This window comes from Schistocerca serialis, chromosome 7 (assembly GCF_023864345.2).
Source record: "Schistocerca serialis cubense isolate TAMUIC-IGC-003099 chromosome 7, iqSchSeri2.2, whole genome shotgun sequence".
NCBI classification, from domain to species: domain Eukaryota; kingdom Metazoa; phylum Arthropoda; class Insecta; order Orthoptera; family Acrididae; genus Schistocerca; species Schistocerca serialis.
This window is the reverse complement of record NC_064644.1, coordinates 34,661,786-34,686,229: the sequence shown is the minus strand read 5'-3', so window position 1 is coordinate 34,686,229 and position 24,444 is coordinate 34,661,786.

Below are 24,444 nucleotides of genomic sequence, written 5' to 3'. Positions count from 1 at the left end.
ACATGCTTCACGTGGTCAACTTGGTTTACACAAAGAGTGCAACTGCACAATAATTTTGATAATTAAAATAAACGCAATTTACAAAAGAAAAACCTCGAACTGGTTAATAACGTCTTACTGTTAACCTGACGGGTCAAACAATTGTATAAGCGCGTGTTATTGGTCTCACAAAGTACATCCCACGTGGGTTGAACATAAAGAAAAGTTACTATATTGAAAAATATTGTCAAGACGAGACGTTATAATCTCACGCACATTCGCATTTAAGATTTATGATCTTAGTTAGAGTTACGGATCCTCAACACGTGGTTCCTCTTTACTCACAAAGTAGTGACAAAGCAACTACTGGAAGATATTCTGCACTTCACACTCGAATTGCACTGCATTGCAATTTAAGATAACATAAGATATTTTAGATCTAAACCTGAAATAAAGGTGATTAAATTTTCAGTTAGGCTGAACTTAAGAAATCCATTGTCCTAGGGACTTAGCAGAGACGCGCTTAGCCAGAGATCTTACCACTTCAGACGCTCGCCGCGGGCCAACTGCCGTGGGCCCCTACTGAGGGTGCTTCACAGATACAAACGGATGTGACCAGAGAGGCAGCTTCCTATACCAACATGACAAGGGACGGACAGGACCATACTAAGCATAGAAACCTCTCTGCTTTTAGAAAGCGTAGCTACCTGTTCTGACGTTGATCCTACTGTTGTCTAGCAGACAGGCTTGTCTGCTACCATCGAGCATGCAACTAGAAACACGTTTGCTCATTCATCCTTTCACACAGAAATGAAGGGGGATGACAGTATCTTATCATATACAGTATATAAAAGAAAGCGGATGTAGGTTCCGTATGAGACTGTGTGACATGAATTACATATAAACTGTGTTTTAAAGTGTAGTAGTGTGACACATCGTTCTTGATTATGTGTAAAAGTAGCATGTTCCACTGCTCAGTCTCCTCCCAGATAGAGTCAGAAAGACCACAGTAAATTTAAAAGTGGAATGTATGCCGTAAATGACAACAGATTTAAGAAATTAACATGAAAGGAATCCAACAGAGACCTTTCAACAGTTTTCACAAACGACCCCCTCATCTGCAGAATGTACCAGGTCTCACCTCATCCCAAAACCGCCAAATATTTATGACTTAACGAATGACTCAGCTCTTGCACCTAGCAGATGCGGAAATCAGCGTTACCGTGGCCGCGCCAATTCTCCTAACGGACTCTGCGCGCAACTCCACATATAAACGTTGAATGATGCCGACAAGTCACAGCCGGGGGACAGAACTCGTCTGTTTCGCTTCCCGGGCCAACTACTCGTGAGCGCCTCCACTCTCCGCTACAGTTGTTGTTTTTGAGGAAGGAGACCAGACAGCGAGGTCATCGGTCTCATCGGATTAGGGAAGGACGGGGAAGGAAGTCAGCCGTGCCCTTTGAAAGGAACCATCCCGGCATTTGCCCGGAGCGATTTAGGGAAATCACGGGAAACCTAAATCAGGATGGCCGGACGCGGGATTTAACCGTCGTCCTCCCGAATACTCTCCGCTAGAAGAAGCCTCGCCAATACACACGGTGGCGCTGCCAACACTAGGCTAATGATAGCGTACCTGAAATCAGATCGAGCTATCGCACTCGAGATAGAGACCAAATTGTCCCAGACGGTTGCCTGCCCTTTGTCCACATTCAGCAGAACCTCCCACTGCAGTCATAGCATCACGTCAGGCTGCGACGGTGAAGTGACTACCCGCTAGCAGTGTCCAGCCAGGCAGATCTGGAGCAACTACTGAACTGAGGAGAAGCATCGCTTTCCCAGGAGAGGTGAGGTCGTTGCCCCATGCTTCCTACAAGTACTATTACGGTACATACGCCGGGTGGGCCCTGTAGTTCTTTAGCCTAGTCGGGCTGCACTTAAACTTAAGTCACTGTAACAGCGAAACTGTCAGCCACGAGAGACCGAGGGAGGGTAGAAAGCGCAAACACTGCAGCATTTCTTTCACCAGCTGTTGGAGAGCGCGAGCTCTATCGGAGTGGCAGACTGTTGCAGAGGCACGCCGGAGCCGTCTGTGTACTGTGTGGCCCTTCACGATACGAGGACGCTAATCGAATGAGGCTTAAAGGTCAGACGTCAGGGAGCTACAGTCAAATTTACGAGTGCGACCTGGAGGGGCAGAAACTGCCCGTTCTGTGTTCCCCTCTCTGACCTGATTTTCAGAAAGCACAACCTCGATTTTCACTTAATTTATTCTCTACGTAATATTTTCAAAAATCACTGAACATTAGGTAAATAACTGACAACGGTGATAATGACTTCAAAAAGTTCTTGCAAAATTCTTTTGTCCTGAAAAAAAAAATCACAAAAAATGTAATCTACAGCTACAATTCTTGCGTCGTAAATACCACATACGGAATTGTACTTCAATGCCTCTCATGTATTGTTTCATAGCCAACAGCCTACATTCAGTGCGTGGACAAGTATCATATGTGACAGCTGTGTATGATTATATAATAGTGTAAACTATCTAACAATGTCATGTTGTTGTTGTTGTTGTTGTTGTTGTTGTTGTTGTTGTTGTGGTCTTCAGTCCTGAGACTGGTTTGATGCAGCTCTCCATGCTACTCTATCCTCTGCAAGCTTCTTCATCTCCCAGTACTTACTGCAACCTACGTCCTACTGAATCTCCTTAGTGTATTCATCTCTTGGTCTCCCTCTACAATTTTTACCCTCCACACTGCCCTCCAATGCTAAATTTGTGATCCCTTGACGCCTCAAAACATGTCCTACCAACCGGTCCCTTCTTCTTGTCAAGTTGTCCCACAAACTCCTCTTCTCCCAATTTCTGTTCAATACCTCCTCATTAGTTATGTCATCTACCCATCTGATCTTCAGCATTCTTCTGTAGCACCACATTTCGAAAGCTTCTATTCTCTTCTTGCCCAAACTATTTATCGTCCATGATTCACTTCCATACATGGCTACACTCCATACAAATACTTTCAGAAACGACTTCCTGACACTTAAATCTATACTCGATGTTAACAAATTTCTCTTCTTCAGAAACGCTTTTCTTGCCATTGCCAGTCTACATTTTATATCCTCTCTACTTCGACCATCATCAGTTATTTTGCTCCCCAAATAGCAAAACTCCTTTACTACTTTAAGTGTCTCATTTCCTAATCTAATTCTCTCAGCATCACCCGACTTAATACGACTACATTCCATTATCCTCGTTTTGCTTTTGTTGATGTTCATCTTATATCCTCCTTTCAAGACACTGTCCATTCCATTCACCTGCTCTTCCAAGTCCTTTGCTGTCTCTGACAGAATTACAATGTCATCGGCGAACCTCAAAGTTTTTATTTCTTCTCCATGGATTTTAATACCTACTCCGAATTTTTCTTTTGTTTCCTTTACTGCTTGCTCAATATACAGATTGAATAACATTGGGGATACGCTACATGTCATATACAACAGAAATATGAAAAATCGACAGATAGGCGCTTTGGTGCGTTGACATCTCAATGTAGCTTCTTCGATAACAACTGAAGCCCTGATCGTTGTGAGATCTTAATATCCTCACACTTAGAGATGATCGGATTTTTGATATTTTTAATTTTATCTTTTCAATTTTTTGCATTCCTGGTGAGTGTCGTGCCATCTTTGTTCAGCGATAATGGAGTGTGAGCGGACAATGTTGCGACGGTTGTCGATGGAGTAGTAGAGTCCCATGTATAGCTTTATATGTGCTAGCTGTGACATACGTATAAAATATTAATATTGTGATATGTGGCGAATTTACGTTCTGGTTTTTCTGTGCAAAATATGTTTTCTTATTAAAAATCATAACTAAAACGTTTGGTCAGACACTTCCGCTAAAGAAGCCAAGCGGAAATGAACTTTGTATATATTTTGTTGTAAAACAATTGAAACTGTACTTCATCTACTCTCGCCAATCTGTGGCGTCTTTTTTCGTCTAGCTGTTGCAGAGCTAGCACACATGTTTCTGTGTATCGTTACTTTAGATAAAAAAATATATTTTTTGAAATGTATAAGTGGGCTTTATTGTGTTTCATGATAATGACGATAAATTTGTAGGAATATTTCCATCTTTCTCTTCAGAAGCCGCAAACAAAGGGCTGGTGGAAAATTGTTCGAGGATGGAACGACCGAACACATTATCTGTTCTTCCGTTACCTATTCGATATCGCTAAGTAGAACCACCCTGACATCAAGTTGCCGATCATTTCCTTTCATTTCTTACCTATATTTGTTTACGTAAGAATCATGATCGGTTAATCGCTCAGTTACCTTCGAACAATGACGTCATCAGTCACATCAATGGCTTGATGCACCGTGCCTCTGGATATTAGAAGGTGCTAAGCTGACAATTACATTAATACGTAATTTACATCTTTTGAAAGTAATCATTGACTTCATTTATCTAAGTTTATTGCTCAGGTTTGCCGTGTTTGTACGTTTCTCTCTTGCATAATAATCAGTATTTTTATTTTCCGTGACCTGCTGGGAAAAGTTATCATAATAGTAGTATCGCAGGCGTTACTCTTGTACGCTAAATTCTAAAGGTTAAACACTTCTCGCAGTAGGGATGAGCAATTATCAGTAAGAGTCGATTAATAACCATCTTCGATTATTTAAATAAATCGACTAATCATCTCAAATAAAATGTACACAGAATGAGATTTTCACTCTGCAGCGGAGTGTGTGCTGATATGAAACTTCCTGGCAGATTAAAACTGTGTGCCCAACCGAGAGTTCGAGTCTCGGTCGGGCACACAGTTTTAATCTGCCAGGAAGTTTCATATCAGCGCACACTCCGCTGCAGAGTGAAAATCTCATTCTGGAAACATCCCCCAGGCTGTGGCTAAGCCATGTCTCCGCAATATCCTTTCTTTCAGGAGTGCTAGTTCTGCAAGTTTCGCAGGAGACGAGGTACTGGCAGAAGTAAAGCTGTGAGTACCGGGCGTGAGTCGTGCTTCGGTAGCTCAGATGGTAGAGCACTTGCCCGCGAAAGGCAAAGGTCCCGAGTTCGAGTCTCAGTCGGGCACACAGTTTTAATCTGCCAGGAAGTTTTAAAATGTACACACATTAAAAAAAGTTTTGGATCATCCCGGTTCCCAGAACTCCTGAAGATAGACGTTGCATGTGGATATTGCACCAAAGACACAGTCCCGCCCAAAGATGTAAACAACCGTGCATGAGCAACGTCTATTAGACGGAGGGGGTCCGACGGCCGATCGGTTCCAGTCATTCCACCAGGAAGGAGGTACACGGCTCGTGTTGTCTGTAGTTCAACCATGCCTAGGCGGTTCGATCGCGTCCGCATTGTTACTTTGTGCCAGGAAGTGCTCTCAACAAGAGGAAATGTCCAGGCGTCTCGGAGTGAACCAAAGCGATGTTGATCGGACTTGGAGGAGATACAAAGAGACAGGAACTGTCGATGACATGCCTCGCTCAGGCCGCCCAAGGGCTACTATTTGCAGAGGATGACCGCTACCTGCGGATTATGGCTCGGAAGAAACCTGACAGCAACACCACCCTGTTGAATAATGCTTTTCGTGCAGCCACAGGACGTCGTGTTGCGACTCAAACTGTGCACAATACGCTGCATGATGCGCAACTTCACTCTCGACGTCCATGGCGAGGTCCATCTTTGCAACCACGACACCACGCAGCGCGGTACAGCTGGGTCCAACATAATGCCGAATGGACCGCACAGGATTGGCATCACGTTCTCTGCACCCGTGAGTGTCGCATATGCCTTCTACCAGACAATCAACGGAGACGGGTTTGGAGGCAACCAGGTCAGGCTGAACGCCTGTGACACACTGTCCAGCGAGTGCAGCAAGGTGGAATTTCCCTGCTGTTCTGGGGTAGTATTATGTGGGGCTGACGTACGCCGCTGGTGGTCATGGAAGGCGCCGTAACGGTTGTATGATACGTGAATGCCATCCTCCGGCCGATAGTGCAACCATATCGGCAGCATACTGTGTCATTCGGCTTCATCGACGACAGTTCGCGCTCCCATGGTGCACATCTTATGAATGACTTCCTTCAGGAAAACGACCTCGCTCGACTAAAGTGACCATCATGTTCTCCAGACTTGAACCCTATAGAAAATGCCTGAGAAAGTGTTGTTTATGGACGATGTGACCCACCAACCACTCTGAGGAATCTAAGCCGAATCGGCGTTGAGGAGTGGGACAATCTGGACCAACAGTGACTTGATGAACTTGTGGATAGTATGCCACGAGACGAATACAGGCATGCATCAATGCAAGAGGACGAGCTACTGGGTATTAGAGGTACCGGCGTGTGCAGCAATCTGGACCACCACCACTGAAGGTCTCGCTGCATGGTGGTACATGTTGTGACTGACAGTTCGCAATTTTTCACAAACGTAACTTTTATTTCTGTAAGTCTCTCAAGTCGGCACAAAACGTTCCGACTTGTGGCAACGTTACACGATAAGTAGTAGGGGACAATCGAACTTTCTTTCTTAATCAAGCTATAGACAGCAAGTCAACACTCAACAGGCTTAAAGATGAAAAACGAAAAACTGGAAAAATTAATCGTAATGATGACCGATTTTGTGAAAGTATTTGGTCTGAAAGATATATCGGTATACCCATATGGATCACCAGAATAATTACTTTTAATGGATTAACTGCAATTAATCGCCCACCTATGTCTCGCAGTACGGTAGTGGTATCTTCGCGAAGGGGATAGTATTCAGCGTGAAATGAAATGGCTGTGTTTGCTGGCTAATTGAGTGAAGTTCATAGATGTATTCTGGCGTGCTACGGTACTTACTATGAATAAATGCCACTGTACGTTATTTGTAACTTTCTGGATCGAGTTTCACGATAGAGGAACAATATTAAAAATTTAATTTCTTATTCGCTCCTATTTTTTGTTTCTCGGTAATAATTTTTTACATCACTACTCCATAATGCTTGAACAATAGCTAACAACGCTGGCACGGGTTGTCTGGAATGCGGCAGCTGCCGCGGAGAACGTCCCACAAGGTCGTCAGGTTTGCCCCATGCTGTTGGGCCTTCTGTTTGGTTCCTATTGCGGAGTCTGTGTCGAAGACCTTTCATCTCCACCTTTAGGTGAGTGTAGCTCCCTTGGGAGACATTTCCTGCCACATGCCCGTGCGCCCTTTGTGATTCCTTATATTCCCGAGGATCGTTTCCCGCAGTTTTAAAAGAAAAATCATCACAAGAGGAAAATAGGGCCTGTACCTACCGTCGTCCCCCCCCCCCCCCCCCCGCCCCACGAACCATGTGCCTTGCCGTTGGTGGGGAGGCTTGCGTGCCTCAGCGATACAGATAGCCGTACCGTAGGTGCAACCACAACGGAGGGGTATCTGTTGAGAGGCCAGACAAACGTGTGGTTCTTGAAGAGGGGCAGTAGCCTTTCCAGTAGTTGCAGGGGCAACAGTCTGGATGATTGACTGATCTGGCCTTGTAACACTAACCAAAATGGCCTTGCTGTGCTGGTACTGTGAACCGCTGAAAACAAGGGGAAACTACAGCCTTAACATTTCCCGAGGGCATGCAGCTCTACTGTATGGTTAAATGATGATGGCGTCCTCTTGGGTAAAATATTCCGGAGGTAAAATAGTCCGCCATTCGGATCTCCTGGCGGGGACTACTCAAGAGGACGTCGTTATCAGGAGAAGGAAAACTGGCGTTCTACGGATCGGAGCGTGGAATGTCAGATCACTTAATCGGGCAGGTAGGTTAGAAAATTTAAGAAGGGAAATGGATAAGTTAAAGTTAGATATAGTGGATTTTAGTGAAGTTCGGTGGCAGGAGGAACAAGACTTCTGGTCAGGTGACTACAGGGTTATAAACACAAAATCAAATAGGGGTAATGCAGGAATAGGTTTAATAATGAATAGGAAAATAGGAATGCGGGTAAGCTACTACAAACAGCATAGTGAACGCATTATTGTGGCCAAGATCGATACGAAGCCCACACCTACGACAGTAGTACAAGTTTATATGCCAACTAGCTCTGCACATAATGAAGAAATTGAAGAAATGTATGATGAGATAAAAGAAATTATTCAGATAGTGAAGGGTGACGAAAATTTAATAGTCATGGGTGACTGGAATTCGAGAGTAGAAAAGGGAGAGAAGGAAATATAGTGGGTGAATATGGATTGGGGGAGAGAAATGAAAGAGGAAGCCGTCTGGTAGAACCTTGCACAGACCATAACTTAATCATAGCTAACATTTGGTTTAAGAATCATGAAAGAAGGTTGTACACATGGAAGAACCGTGGAGATACTAAAAGGTATCAGATAGATTATATAATGGCAAGACAGAGATTTAGGAACCAGGTTTTAAATTGTAAGACATTTCCAGGGGCAGCTGTGGACTCTGACCACAATCTATTGGTTATGACCTGTAGATTAAAACTGAAGAAACTGTAAAAAGGTGGGAACTTAAGGAGATGGGACCTGGATAAACTGAAAGAACCAGAGGTTGTACAGAGTTTCAGGGAGAGCATAAGGGAACAATTGACAGGAATGGGAGAAAGAAATACAGTAGAAGAAGAATGGGTAGCTTTGACGGATGAAGTAGTGAAGGCAGCAGAGGATCAAGTAGGTAAAAAGACGAGGGCTAGTAGAAATCCTTGGGTAACAGAAGAAATATTGAATTTATTTGATGAAAGGAGAAAATATAAAAATGCAGTAAATCATGAAGCCAAAAAAGGAATACAAACGTCTCAAAAATGAGATTGACAGGAAGTGTAAAATGGCTAAGCAGGGATGGCTAGAGGACAAATGTAAGGATGTAGAGGCTTATCTCACTAGGGGTAAGATAGATACTGCCTACTGGAAAATTAATGAGACCTTTGGAGAAAAGAGAACCACTTGTATGAATATCAAGAGCTCAGATGTAAACCCAGTCCTAACCAAAGAAGGCAAAGCAGAAAGGTGGAAGGTGTATATAGAGGGTCTATACAAGGGCAATGTACTTGAGGACAATATTATAGAAATGAAAGAGAATGTAGATGAAGATGAAATGGGAGATACGATACTGCTTGAAGAGTTTGACAGAGCACTGCTTTCAGTCGGAACAAGGCTCCGGGAGTAGTTAACATTCCATTGGAACTACTGACGGCCTTGGGAGAGCCAGTCCTGACAAAACTCAACAATCTGGTGAGCAAGATGTGTGAGACAGGTGAAATACCCTCAGACTTCAAGAAGAATATAATAATTCCAATCCCAAAGAAAGCAGGTGTTGAGAGATGTGAAAATTACCGAACTACCAGTTTAATAAGTCACAGCTGCAAAATACTAACACGAATTCTTTACAGACGAATGGAGAAACTTGTAGAAGCCGACCTCGGGGAAGATCAGTTTGGCTTCCGTAGAAATGTTGGAACACGTGAGGCAATACTGACCCTACGCATTGTCTTAGAAAATAGATTAAGGAAAGGCAAACCTACATTTCTACCATTTGTAGACTTAGAGAAAGCTTCTGACAATGTTGACTGGAATACTTTCTTTCAAATTCTCAACGTAGCAGGGGTAAAATATAGGGAGCGAAAGGCTGTTTACAATTTGTTCAGAAACCAGATGGCAGTTATAAGAGTCGAGGGGCATGAAAGGGAAGCAGTGGTTGGGAAGGGAGTGAGACAGGGTTGTAGCCTCTCCCCGATGTTATTCAATCTGTATATTGAGCAAGCAGTAAAGGAAACAAAAGAAAAATTTGGAGTAGGTATTAAAATCCATGAAGAAGAAATAAAAACTTTCAGGTTTGCCGATGACATTGTAATTCTGTCAGAGACAGCAAAGGACTTGGAAGAGCAGTTGAACGGAATGGACAGTGTCTTGAAAGGAGGGTATAAGGTGAACATCAACAAAAGCAAAACGAATTAAATCGGGTGATGCTGAGGGAATTAGATTAGGAAATGAGACACTTAAAGTAGTAAAGGAGTTTTGCTATTTGGGGAGCAAAATAACTGATGATGGTCGAAGTAGAGAGGATATAAAATGTAGACTGCCAATGGCAAGGAAAGCGTTTCTGAAGAAGAGAAATTTGTTAACATCGAGTATAGATTTAAGTGTCAGGAAGTCGTTTCTTAAAGTATTTTTATGGAGTGTAGCCATGTATGGAAGTGAAACATGGACGATAAATAGTTTGGACAAGAAGATAATAGAAGCTTTCAAAATGTGGTGCTACAGTAGAATGCTGAAGATTAGATGGGTAGATCACATAACGAATGAGGTATTGAATAGAATTGGGAAGAAGAGGAGTTTGTGGCACAACTTGACAAGAAGAAGAGATCGGTTGGTAGGACATGTTTTGAGGCATCAAGGGATCACAAATTTAGCATTGGAGGGCAGCGTGGAGGGTAAAAATCGTAGAGAGAGTCCAAGAGATGAATACACTAAGCAGATTCAGAAGGATGTAGGTTGCAGAAGAGATGAAGAAGCTTGCACAGGATAGAGTAGCATGGAGAGCTGCATCAAACCAGTCTCAGGACTGAAGACCACAACAACAACACCTACTGTGAGCAAGGTAGTTAGACCAACAATCGTTCTTACCACATACTGACTAAAACACCATCCTTCAGCATCAACTAAGGTATTTTCTATTCAGTGATTTCTTGTCAGACCTGGTAAGTGGTCAAATCACTGCATGTGCGACAGCGAGAATTCGTACCCCGCTATAAAAAAAGCTACATAGTTACATTTGAGAAAACGAAAATGATGTGTTCAGGCGGGTGGTTAATAAGGTTTCCTTGACCAGTAATTTACAAACTCCAAGTGTCTATACTAATACATGAAATACATGAAAATAGTACTAGGGCGTAATCAAGAGGTGTATATGCCGTATTGTTCTGAATTTGGATTCGGCAGATACAATGCTTCATTACATTCCGTAATATTGTTTGAGGAATTCGAGTGGTGTAGATGGAAGCAATTTTCTGGTACATTAAAAAGAATTGTTGAAGGTAGGCCTATAACAGTCAATGTAAAAAAAACAAGACAGGCCTAACAATTATTGATACCGCTCTTGTAAAATTTTTATCTAATGAAATGGCTATTGGTGGTGAGGCTCTTTTGTCCCGACTTAAAGTTGTTCACACTAATTGTCATATTGGTCATTGTTTGTCTGTGAAGGAGGAAATGGATACCTCGCCGTCCCCGCATAGTCCGGAGACGCCGGTATGGGAGATCTCGTCTGATGAAGCGTCGTGTTTTTCGCAGGAGGAGACGTATTTGGGCAGTCCATGCTGACAGACGTGGACGTTACTGAGTATTGTGTTTGTAAAGAGAAATTTGCGTCGGGTGAGAAAACGTATATTCCTGCTACCTGATACGGAGCCACGGATTGACATCCTTGCAAGAACGTTTTATGGAAACAAACTAAATGCTTCTGCAGCTGTTATTGTTTTAGAAGAGTTGTGGTACTACAAACCTAATTTAGAACAATTATTAAGAGAGTTAGTGCTGAAACGGCTGGTGGGTACATTGCAGTAGCTATTGAAAGTACGACAGAACACGCAAAATCGGTATCCACCAGGGAAAAATGTTAACACGCACCAAGAAAACTGTTCGTCTAGCTCTAAAAACAGAGGCTATTCAGAATATTCATTTTAAGTTTTTGAGTTCTACTGAACGAGGCATGTGCTTTCGACATGTAAAAGAAGGGAGTGTCTGGGAGTTTCGTGACGTGATGGACAGAGTGAGCAATAAGAAAAGGCTGAAAAGAATAAAGTAAAAATGGATTCTTTTACGTATGTTAAGACGGATTTAGTAAAAAAGATGAAGGTTTAAATTTTCACTAAGGACGGTGCATCGTATGGTTGGGAAAAGGTTATGTAAATGAGTGAGTCGTACGTGGTAGATCAGGTTTTACCAATTGAGAGAAGCAGTGGAAAGGCGTTAGGTAGGGGGAAGAAGACAGTACAGACTTATTGACAAGTATCTCTAGTGTTTCAGGGGACACATACACAACAGTAACACGTATTGTCACTGGATAGATCATCTCTACAAGTGACACGCGCAGTGGTATAGTTGCACCAGGGGACAGGTATGTCAGAATACGGAGACAGTACCATATCGCTGCATTCCATTAGTTCGCGCCTGCAGGTAGGCAGCACGGTGAACAGTGGGCGGCCGTCCCGCCTTCCCCAGCAGTTCGTGTCAGCAGTGATTCTGTGCTCCCATTAATGTTTACTGCGTCACAAGCGGTGCCTGTGATTTGAGTTAAGAGCTTGGAGTCACGCTCTGTCCACTGTTGTGTCTCTGTTTTCTGTACGTCTTCTAGTTTCTGCGCAGTCCTGGTTTGAATCAAAGGAGGTATTAATGGAAGACGCTAGATATAACATTTATTTTACAGAAACTTAACTTCTGAGCTTTTAATGTATTCAAACAATTAACAGCAAACCGCTCAACATTCGGAAGGCTGCGGAACCAATCTTTATGCTCTTCTTGAATAAGTTACATACAGTATTTTCTCTGGCTACCGGAGAAAGAATCTGAGAGTGTTTAGTTTTGTTTGGCAGTGAAAACCACTGATAGAAGAAAGTACATTATAGATTAACATTTCGCCGAAAATGTTATGATTTGATAGGGAATACATACGCAGCTGGGCAAGATTGGGGAGAAGATTGGACGTGTGCTATTCGATAGAGCCATCTCATCATTTGAATAACGTCAGTTACAGAAACGACAAGAAACCGAAGTGTGCATGCTCCGAGCGGAAATTTCAAACGTGTTCCTCCTGAAAACAGATTCACACATTACCGAGCAAACTGTACATCGCACTAAATGGGATAGCGTTGTTGTAGCGCACAAAAGCAGGTCGTGAAGTGTTTCAGATGTCCAGACAATAACTTCGCGAGTTTGCAGAATTTTGTGGATGTGGAAAGAAACCGACTTACCTTCAGTTTTCACTCAATGAGCCTACAGAGGAGATCGGCGATCAGAAACATAATGTTACGCAAATCCTTACTTCTTGTGGAAACTTCAATATCTCAAACCTTCGTACGCACATAATTCGTCATGTTACTTACGTAGTAAACATAAGGCAAGCGGAAGTATCGATTTCTGCTGACTACCAGATCGTAGGCAGAAAATATGAAGAATGAAGGAAAACAAATTGACACTTCTATATTAACGTTTCTCTGTTTGCTGTCATTATCCTTAGTTTTGAAACCCTCCAGAAGGGAAGAGAAAGGAAGGTAAAGATACAAAGCTCGTTGGTAATGGCGTCTAGCGGGATCCACAACTCTGCATAATGGATAACTTTGTTCGGAAGTCTTCTGTTCTAGAAGGCAGCTTAAACTAGGACGTCGCAGCGAGGAAAAATTTACGGAACGCTGGGCACACACAAGACCCCGTTTAATAATAGGCAGGCTTTGAGAAAGTCAGTGTGAAGCTCAGGGTACTTAGGGAAGCACCGATACTCCGGTCATTGGCTGCAGTTATGGCTTTAGCTTTAAGTTCCTTTAATAAATTTCCATCGGTTACCTAAGAAATAAATAAAATAACAGTACGAAAGTTGTGGGGACATTGTGAATGTCCTGTGGAAAACACTACAGTAATTGACAATTTTAAAAAAAGTTGCAAATCATTATTGTCTTCTGCTAGTGACTGTGCCTTATTCTCGCAGTCACTCGTTGCTCTGCATTGCGCCCTTCATTTTTGATAAATTTGACTTACTGTTGCCGCCAGTAAACCTTTTTCTACTGTCTCCTCCTCTGTCTCTTTCTCAAAAAAATCACGCAAACATATCTTTCAAAATTATGTTTTTGTTTGGATGGTCATTTCCGCAGGTGTTATACATCATGCATTGTTTGTTATTTTTAAAATTTTAAGTGTAGCGCAAATCAATAAAGTTTTTCGGCAGATGCGTTTCACTTATCGGTAAAACGTCATTAGAGGTGATGAAATTTATTGATTCTTTTTACATGTTGTTAAGACTATTGGTTTTTCCTGTCTTTGTTACCACAAGCTGCAGTCGTAAAAAAAAAAGCTTTACTTAACTTTCACTAACCACTTTTTCGGCTTTCCCTATAACTACGTTTGGTTTCTCTGGACTTGACTTTAATTCCGTGATACGTCACATAAATTCGTTTTTAGTTATATACTACTCGTGTAAACACTCAGTTATTTCATATAGAACTGTTTTCTGGGGAATGAATGCTCAAGCTTACAAACTAAAAAAAAGGTCAATAAAAACAGTGTAAGTGCTTTTACAGATCAGTTGTAGAGATAAGGAAAACTTCGTCATCGCCGTACGAACAGCTCTGTCCATGGCCGCAACAGGAGACGATCTAGACTAAAGTTACGTTAACCAAGAAGGAATAAACATAAAACTCAAAAGTCCATAAAATTATACAATAATCTGCCTAACGATATTAAAGCGACTACTAAAACAAATTTGTTTAAAAGGGCACTTAAAAAGTACCTGTTAAGAAATACGTTCCATACAGACGAAGGACCACTTAGACAACAAAGACTAGCGGCTTGGTGAAAAAATTAACACATGTAATGAAACAATTTATTATTCAACACAAGAACTCTAGTTTCATATGCTAAAGTATTATTCCCTGTCAGGAAAAGAAAGGAAGATTTGAGTTTTCCCTCCCGTTGACGACCAAGTTACCAGAGGCGGATGGGTGAGGATGGGGGAGGAAATCGATCGCGTCCTTCCCAAAGGAACCGTCAAGACATGTGCCTTAAGCGATTTGTGAAAAGCACAAGAAACCTTACTCTTTATGATCAGAGTTCACTCTCTTTATCAATGCGCCATCTAGCTCGGTACTTTGGAAGAAAGCTGCGTACACCTATCGTCGATGGCAAGGTGGGTTTGGGCACTACAGAGCTTTACTAGGCACGGTCCTCACGAATTTGGTATGTCCTTGCCTTCTTCTGACTTTGTTTACACCTGTAACCTCACATGACCAAGTCCTTTGACCAGCCTATGATGACATCAGCCCTGTCCTTGCCACTGACGACTTCACTCCTCTCCCCCTATCACCATCCAATCGCAGTCCAAGATGCAGGGACTAGTCCAATTGTGCTAGCGGGAATTTAAAAAAAAAATCCACACAGTCAGAAGTACCCCAGTTGTGCTTTGTACCCCATGCTCCTCCCCCCTCTCCAGCCAATCAGAGCAAGTTGTTAAAATAAGGCATAAAAATTACGCCACGTTGCGTTATTACAGTGAAAGCCAACATGAAGAAGGAGTTGTGCGACATCTTATGTGTCTGGTGCGTCGTACCGCATCTGCATCAGCAATAAGAGCAGCAGTTGGCACCTCAGTGTCACAACCAACAAATCAGTTACCTCGAGAACACCTCCGAGCTAGACGTCCTGTAGGGTCCACTGACACAAAACTACCGCCATTCGCAATTTCAGTGGTGATAAGCGAGGGCTCATTGGAGGGCAGGGTGAAAGCCTGTTGTATTTACTAATGTGAGCTGGTTCTGCCTCGGTGCCAGTGATGGGCGTGTGTTGGTTAGAAGGTGTAACACCCCACCCGTTACTTATCTGGTTTTGGCGTGTGTTCACCCCAGCTAATTGACTAACAGATCAACAGAGAGTGCAAAACTGCCGCAATGTTGGATAACGCAAAGAAAGTAATAAGGCCCTGTGACTCCTGATTGAACTGTGGTGGCAGTGTTGACATTAATTGATTCAGAATTGATCCCTTTTAATTAAAAAGGGGTGCACATTGATGTTATATTCAGCTATTGAACACCAGATGCAAATGTTGCACATAAAATTAATTAAGAAAGTGACTTGGGATTTCAACTACTTGATTGAAAACAGATGCAGTCGATTAGCACAGATTCATTTTAACTCAATCATCACATTACATGACTCTCCTAACAGGCAGTGGTAATAAATTGCGTTTGCGTGGAGTAAAGCGTGATAAATCAAAAGTAATTCCTATCGACTGACCCAGGTGTAATGCGAAGTGCGAGAAGAATTCTACAATACAAGGCCCATGAAACCCTTGTGGAAACTTTGCCAACGTGATCCAACAAATTAATCATCGGCCGGAGAGGGCGCAATATCACCGAATTCAGCGTGGCGGCGCGGCGTCGTTGTGTGGACGTCGGCCGACCTCGCGGTGCTGCAAGGCTGCGCTCGTCTATTCACTTCTAGCTATCTTGCTCAGTACATAGCTGAACGAAAACTTTCTATCTCCAAGCCCAATCATTCCGATTGCTAAGTCCTAAACTGCAGAGATGCTCACCCTTTCCTAGGCAAGCTGAGTAAAGAACTCCACGTCCACACTCTAGACAAGCTGGGAACGGAAGACCTCTGCGGCGACTTCTCCCAGTCCGCTCTTCGCCTCGGTTTCCCCTCCAGCAAAATCACTTACGCCAATTGCAGCACAACTCACATTAATTATGCGTCACTTCCCAGTGCCGACCAATGCCTGCTCTGGGAAGTGAACAAATTCCCACAAAATTTCCCTTCCTCTCAACTTCTGCTATTTAGCTGCTCCCAGGCCACCCATCAAGGTTAGCGTCTGCACAAACACCAAATTTTCCGGAATTCTGACTCCCAGGAGAGTACTTCAAATTCCTCGATCCTACGTTCCCATCAGAGGCTGGCGTATTTCATTCTGTCGCTCTTCACCTGATTTACTTCAGACTCTGCGGACCGTGAATTCAGCGCGAAGTTGCTATAGTCACGAACACGCATATTTTGACCTCTGTTGACCACTCCACCGTAGCTTTGCTCGCCTTTCTCGCATGTTTCACTGAAAACGGGACAATGGACATTTATCAACAGGCGTACAAGTTCTCCGTCTGCTTCCCGGTACACCAGCATGGGGTCAACCACCCCCCCCCCTCACTGTTACTCATCTTAAGGCAGCTGGAGGCCCCGCCCCATTACCGCTTTCTCAAGAGTTTGAGCCGCCCTAGGCTGCCTATTGTCGCTTCCCTTTGCAGCTCCCCCACCGGCCACGGTCAACTCGAATACTTCCCTGGGATAAACTAGCCTCCAGTAAATCGACTTGTTTCCACAAAGTTTTCGTTGCGTGTGAATTACTTTAAAACTATCACCTGGCATTAATTATTCCAATACGTCCATACTATACCCTTTACAAGATGCATTGTGCCTTGTCAGTCATTTTTTTTTTCAGCCCTACTGTTCGCGCAACGTGAGTTAGGTGATCTTTAATGACTTCATGTAAGGGGCATAGTTCTTGCCATCTCACAAAGGAGGCCTGCTGAGGGCCTGCAACCAACCTGTCTGCGTGCTGGACACATTGGACCTACACCTGAAGCTACCATCTACGGTGCTCTCGTCAGTACCCCCCACATCCTAACTGCAAATTTGGACGTCAATCTGGTGATTCGTACTATTGTGCTGCCATTCATAAACAGTGCTCCAGTGGGTGTTTTGAAACAGGATAACACTCGCCTACATACGGCTGTTGTAACCCAACATGCTCTGCAGAATGTCGGCATGTTGCCGTGGCCTGCTCGTTCACCGAATCTGTCTCCAATCCCCGCGCGGAGTGGCCGCGGGGTTAGAGCCGCCATGTCACGGATTGCGCTGCCCCTCCCGCCGAAGGTTCAAGTCCTCCCTCGGGCATGGGTGTGTGAGTTGTTCTTAGCATAAGTTAATTTAAGTAGTGTGTAAGTCTAGGGACCGATGACCTCAGCAGTTTGGTCCCTTAGGAATTCACACACATCTGAACGTTTGAAACAGGATAACACTCGCCTACATACGGCTGTTGTAACCCAACATGCAAGGTCGCAGTTTCTAGTAATACACGCCAAATCATCGAGTAAAACTGAAGTGATGTCAGGTGTTCCCCAGGGAAGCGTCCTGGGGCCTCTGCTGTTCCTGATCTATGTAAATGACCTGGGTGACCATCTGAGTAGTTCTCTTAGGTTGTTCGCAGATGATGCTGTAATTTACCGTCTAGTAAGGTCATCCGAAGACCAGTATCAGTTGCAAAGTGATTTAGAAAAGATTGCTGTATGGTGTGGCAGGTGGCAGTTGACGCTAAATAACCAAAAGTGTGAGGTGATCCACATGAGTTCCAAAAGATATCCGTTGGAATTCGATTACTCGATAAATAGTACAATTCTCAAGGCTGTCAATTCAACTAAGTACCTGGGTGTTAAAATTACGAACAACTTCAGTTGGAAAGACCACATAGAGAATATTGTGGGAAAGGCGAGCCAAAGGTTGCGTTTCATTGGCAGGACACTTAGAAGATGCAACAAGTCCACTAAAGAGACAGCTTACACTACACTCGTTCGTCCTGTGTTAGAATATTGCTGCGCGGTGTGGGATCCTTACCAGGTGTGATTGACGGAGAACATAGAAAGGGTGCAAAAAAGGGCAGCTCGTTTTGTATCATCACGTAATAGGGGAGAGAGTGTGGCAGATATGACACGCGAGTTGGGATGGAAGTCATTAAAGCAAAGACATTTTTCGTCGCGGCGAGATCTATTTACGAAATTTCAGTCACCAACTTTCCCTTCCGGATGCGAAAATATTTGTTTGAGCCCAACCTACATACGTAGGAATGATCATCAAAATAAAATAAGAGAAATCAGAGCTCGAACAGAAAGGTTTATGTGTTCGTTTTTCCCGCGCGCTGTTCGAGAGTGGAATGGTAGAGAGATAGTATGATTGTGGTTCGATGAACCCTCTGCCAAGCACTTAAATGTGAACTGCAGAGTAATCATGTAGATGTAGAACTTTATCTTCCATCGAGCACACACGGATGACAACTCCAGCGTCATCCACATACAGCGTTAACCATCTCTGTATTGACAGACCAAGTGCAATAGGCATAGAACACCATCTCAGAAACTGCATCCGGCACCTGCACAACACAACGCATGCACGTTTGCACGCTTGTATTCAAAATTCTGGCAGTTGCACTGGTTATTATTGTAATCTACTCTGTAGGAATCAGCATGGGTTTCGAAAAAGACGATCGTGTGAAACCCAGCTCGCGCTATTCGTCCACGAGACTCAGAGGGCCATAGACACGGGTTCCCAGGTAGATACTGTGTTTCTTGACTTCCGCAAGGCGTTCGATACAGTTCCCCACAGTCGTTTAATGAACAAAGTAAGACCATGTGGACTATCAGACCAATTGTGTGATTGGATTGAAGAGTTACTAGATAACAGAACGCTGCATGCCATTCTCAATGGAGAGAAGTCTTCCGAAGTAAGAGTGATTTCAGGTGTGCCGCAGGGGAGTGTCGTAGGACCGTTGCTATTCACAGTATACATAAATGACCTTGTGGATGACATCGGAAGTTCACTGAGGCTTTTTGCGGATGATGCTTGGTACATCGAGAGGTTGTAAGAATGGAAAATTGTACTGAAATGCAGGAGGATCTGCAGCGAATTGACGCATGGTGCAGGGAATATCAATTGAATCTCAATGTAGACAAGTGTAATGTGCTGCGAATACATAGAAAGAAAGATCCCTTATCATTTAGCTACAATACAGAAGATCAGCAACTGGAAGCAGTTAATTCCATAAATTATCTTGGAGTATGCATTAGGAGTGATTTAAAATGGAATGATCATATAAAGTTGATCGTCGGTAAATCAGATGCCACACTGAGATTCGTTGGAAGAATGCTAAGGAAATGCAATCCGAAAACAAAGGAAGTAGGTTACAGTAAGCTTGTTCGCCCACTACTTTAATACTGCTCAGCAGTGTGGGATCCGTACCAGATAGGGTTGATAGAAGAGATAGAGAAGATCCAACGGAGAGAAGCGCGCTTCGTTACAGGATCATTTAGTAATCGCGAAAGCGTTACGGAGATGATAGATAAACTCCAGTGGAAGACTCTGTAAAGGTGCGTTTACACTGCCATTTGTATCGGCACATGTATGAGATACATGTATATGCCACTTTGCGACATGTATCGCGACTTGTATGAGTTGACAAGTATCAACCTCATACATGTATGAGCGTGCGTTTACACTGATTGATATGTATCACTGTGCGATAGCTTTCGACGACGATTTGGAAGATTTCACATTTTTATGTGCTGGTACACTTGCTTTTTTGGAAGATGATAGGAAGAAAAGGCGGAGGAAGCGTAGATGGTGGCAGAGAGAGTTTCTCGCGAATTAACGCTAAAGGATGGCGCATATTTTAGAAATTATGTTAGGATGAGTATGGAGGATTTCCGCGGTTTGTTATCACTTGTGGCTCCTCTTGTGTACAAAACCAACACAAACTTTCGGGAAGCGATTCCACCAGAGGATCAGTTGGCAGTAACACTCCGTTTTTTGGCCACTGGGATTCCTCTTGAAACGAAGATTTCATTACAAAACATTTGCATTGTCGCGCGATTGCTAATGCCAACGTCTCACACACGATTGTCGGCATCCGTTGTCAACATTATCACGCGAGGCCGCCGGAATAATAGCAAAAAATTGATATACGTGCCAGATGCATCAAAAAATTGTAGAATGTATTACATACCGTTATATATATAAAACTTTTACCTTCACGTCTTGGAATAAAACTTGCACAATGGCCTCGCAAACACGAAGAATAATGTTGCATACGGCACTTTTTGATGTTCTATGCAGATACATTAACGTCGAAACGATAGTCGGCACCTCGAAAACTCAAACAGCCGCCAAAGAGCCTGGTACTACGCATGCGCTAATCGTCAAAATAAGCGGCAGGCGACAAGACGACAGGAAATGATAGTACTGGGCATGCGTGAGTTCTTCAAATGTCGCTCATACATGTCGCGTATATGGTCAAAAAGCGATATACAAAATGTATACGCGACATGTATGAGCTGGAGGGTCCGCATACAAGTTCCGTGAATTTTTGTATGAGGTGATGTATCGCGACATGTCAAATTGACATGTCGCTCATACATGTCGCGATACACGTATCCCAGTGTAAACGTACCTTAAGAGAGACGCTCAGTAGCTCGGTACGGGCTTCTGTTGAAGTTTCGAGAACATACCTTCACTGAAGAGTCAAGCAGTATATTTCTCCCTCCTACGGATATCTCGCGAAGAGACCATGAGGTTAAAATCAGAGAGATAGGGCCCACAAAGAGGCATACCGACAATCTTTCTTTCCAAAAACAGTACGAGACTGGAATAGAAGGGAGAACCGATAGAGGTACTCAAGGTAACCTCCGCCCCACACCGTCAGGTGGCTTGCGGAGTGTGGATGTAGATGTAGAACAGAGTTTGACATTTGCAATGGCATTTCTCGCGCTAACATTAACCTGTGTTCTTGCAATGTTACTTAAGTACACTACCTAGACAAACGTCTATCCACAATTTTATTATTCTACATTAATTATTTTTTTGTGCTGCGACATTTTTTGGTCAGTGTATATGTGTACACATACATATCTCTGTATTTAGTCAGTGTAATATGAAAATAATGCAGACCATCTTATTGCGCAATATAGCATAAGATACAGTACTTCCTTCTGAATTGCGTACACACACACTCGCACGCAAACAGACAAACACTCTGTTTAATGTACCACATCCATCTCCTCCAACTAGAGCCTACTATTCAGCGCCTAATATTTTAGCAGTCATTAAAATGAAACATCCAATCACAATTCACCCTTATCTCGCCTGTCCTCGAAAACATCCGAAATATTTTCCCAGAAATTACGTTTTCAATCTTTGTCATTTAAAATACTTCATTAAAAGACGCACACATATTATAAATATGTAAACTACAGCTCAATTGCCTGGTTAAAAAAATATTTTCAACCATATTTTCATTACTGAGTACATAAAACCTTTTACCGACCGACTCGCATCTTTAAATTTCATTGAAAGCTACGAAACATTCAAATGGAGTATGAGAACCAGAAAAAATACTCCCTTTAGATAGTTCAAAAAGAATCATTGCTTATGGAATGTAATTAATTAATTAATAATTCGTCATTGTTGAACATCAGTTTTACTGTAAACAATATTCTGCGAAACTTCAAAAACGCGAAATAAATCAACTGCTGGTTTATGCTCGTCGTCAGTAACAAAGATGGCTGCAATTGTAAACATCCCTATTTACTAGCACAATGGCCCTTTAAATTAATTATTTCCCAAATCTACAATACTTGTAAAAAAGGCACAGTGTTCTAAAATAACTGCAAAAATCCGTAGCAACAAAAAAAAGATATGTAAAACAATAGGCAATTACACAACAATAGGCATTATGAAATTAATTATTAAGATATACTCATGGCGTAATACCCTGAAATTAAATATCTAAGTATTGCAATAATATGTAAATATGTAAAGGGTGTTCAGTCTGATGCTGCACTCTATCACCACCTAACGTTTTTCACCACCAGTTCAGGAAGGGAGTAGATAATGTATCACTAGAAAAATATAATCGATTATATTGATCATCAATTATTACAAATGACTGACCCTAACCGAAGTTGTTGCTGCAGTTGGAACTATGGTACCAAAACTCTCTAAAACGTTAATCAATCGGAATTATCCCGTCAAGGCTCTCTAAAACGTTTACAGACTATTTTCTGCAATCAGCTACTAAGTAATACCAACATGGAATAAAAACACGTTACGTACAATGCTGTATTGGCACAACATAGCCAGACACGATTTTCGGACGAGAGGAAGGTATTATCATATAAACTGAAACACGATTTTAGGAAGGAAGGAAGAAGTGTTTTATTATGACGTATCGCTTCAACTGCAGTATACTTGCTTTGTTTTTACAGACACAACGTGACCAGAGATGGTGACAGAAACGTAATATGTCCAAAGACAATGATCACTATGAAAACTCGAACTTTGCAGCAAAACAAAATTGTGTTATTTCTCGAAATATGTTAGATTTTGAGCAGAAAGCACACTTTGCAAGCACAGTGGCACTTCAAATTGAATATTTCCGCACCTAAATTGCCTGTATTACTTATTACAATATACGCAGCTTGCATATTTGCACTATTGATTGAAAATTTTAGGTTAACCAGCATTCGTTAATGACGAAGTGTGATTGCTGCATCAAACTTTTGAAGCTCTGTGAACCGTCAAATCACGTATTATCACACCTAAATTGTCTGCCTCGGTAGCTGAGTGGTCAGCGCGACAGAATACCATGCAAATGGGCCGGAGTTCGATTCCCGCTCAGGGACTGGGAGTTGTGTTGTCTTCACCATCGTATCATCCCCGTCAACGCGCAAATCGCCGAAGTGGCGTCAACTAAAATGACTTGCACCAGACGACTAGTCTACCCGACGGGAGGTCCTAGCCACACATTTCATTTACACCTAAATTATGTGTGTTACTTACTGAAATACATGCAGCTCGCTTCTTGGCAGTACTTAAATAAACTGTTGGTTGATAGGAGTAGAAGTGACACAGAAAATTTGGATGTAGAAATATTCAATGTTTCCAGAATGACGACAATATCGTAATCGAGGCAGACTCCTTCAAGCAAGATCTCCGCCAGGTAATCCATCGTTGGAGAAATGTGTGCTGTTGAAGGGTGAGTATGTGGAGAAGGTGTGACAGCGTCACCAAGTTTCGCAGTGGCAGACTTTATGACTTCCTCTTGTGGTGAGCTGTGCCCCATGTGGTGCACATATTATTAGTGACAGTTTTCCTGGGAACAGTCACACAGCATAATTGCGCAAATTAACGACGAGACTCCCATTTGATTAGAATACTTAATTTAGATCGATAAAAATGATACTCCACGGTACTAGTGATTGTCGGTAGGTAACTAATGCAGCGTTGTTATTTCGTAGTGTCGCGGAATAGTAATGAGTTGGAAACGTGGAATATTGTCAAAGTTTCGTTGCCTATGCCGGGAGCCAGAGGCAGTAGGTTAGCCAAGAGGTAAGAGGATTGCACGTATGTCGGAATGTGTCGTCACGCAGGGGCAATGGCCTGGTTACACACAACAGGCGAGAGAGAATTGCTTAGTACGCGGGTTTGTGTTAGACGGAGACTTTCGTAGAGTGCAAGGCAGAGGTATAGCGTCAGCTGTACTGCATTTCACAACTTAGCGTAAGTCTGTCGTAACAACACGTAACTCTGTCGCAAGAACACTTAAGGGGCGAGTACGACAGATTAATCAGCAGTATATGTGGATCGAATGCGTTCATTACAAACGAGCATGACGTTAGGACGTCGCTCGTGCTTCCTTTAAGCACGCCAGCTTTGATAGCAACAAGGCACTCGCACTCGCAGTTAGACTTGCAGTTAGACGTGTACTGGGTCGCTGCGTAGCGCTCAGCTCGGTGATCGACATGTTAATCTTTATTAAGGAGATGTTGCAGTAAGGGCGGGCCATCCAGCAGCAGACGTGAGGGGACAGTACCAGCTCTGGTCCTCTCTGCTGCCACTGTCAATCATCAACCCAGGATTAGCAGACATCTCGGCAGACTCGCTCGCCGCCAATGCTG